General features: G+C 34.6%; 1 non-coding gene across 1 annotated transcript; it reads right to left on the reverse strand.

Moving 5' to 3' along the window:
- Positions 1-384: 384 nt before the first annotated feature.
- TRNAS-AGA (transfer RNA serine (anticodon AGA)) lies at positions 385-466 on the reverse strand. The gene has a single exon. It is a non-coding gene; the product is annotated as a tRNA-Ser (tRNA).
- Between the last annotated feature and the right edge of the window lie 286 nt (positions 467-752).

Here is a 752-nt window from a genome sequence, read left to right on the forward strand (position 1 = left end):
AAGGTAAGAATATATATTAAGTAACTAATATAATTCAGTGATGACCATATTCGTGAAGATATATATCATATATTTATTGGGTTAGTGTAAACACATGCGGGTAAATATTTTTCGCACAATATATGACAAAAGTGGTAACTTGCAACGTTGTAATAAGATTCTCACCAAGTTTTGCAACTAAATTCGTAAATCTCTACTTTCTCAGAATTGATTCTTCAAAACTATGCAAACCATTTATAATCTTTTTTCCTCTCCAATTTATGCACTCTAAAAGTGGAAATATGAATGGTCCCATAGGTACTTTTGCTAACTAACCATCCACACAATCTGGAAATTTCAAAATTCAAACTGAAAAAGGAAGAGAGGAAATTTGGAAAACAAAACCGTGGACGGCAGGATTCGAACCTGCGCGGGCAGAGCCCACATGATTTCTAGTCATGCCCGATAACCACTCCGGCACGTCCACTGGTAGATGTCAGTGAATTTCCAAAGGTATGATTTATTGCAAATATAAGTATTTGTTTTCTCTTCTCAGCGGAAGTTTTGCCTTACCGTATTCTGATTTTGAATTTTGGCTCGAAATATTTTTTGCCGTTCCTCGAGTGGGGTGAATTGGTATGAGTTTTGGACTGATTTGATAAAAATTGCAAAAAACCTTGAGTACTTATAATAATTTGGGGTTAGGAATAAGTTCAGTGATATGGGTTATTTGGTCAGAACACAAATCAACTTATAAAGTTCTTGTAATTGTT

The sequence above is a fragment of the Nicotiana tabacum genome, chromosome 13 (genome assembly GCF_000715075.1).
Source record: "Nicotiana tabacum cultivar K326 chromosome 13, ASM71507v2, whole genome shotgun sequence".
Classification (NCBI taxonomy): Eukaryota; Viridiplantae; Streptophyta; class Magnoliopsida; order Solanales; family Solanaceae; genus Nicotiana; species Nicotiana tabacum.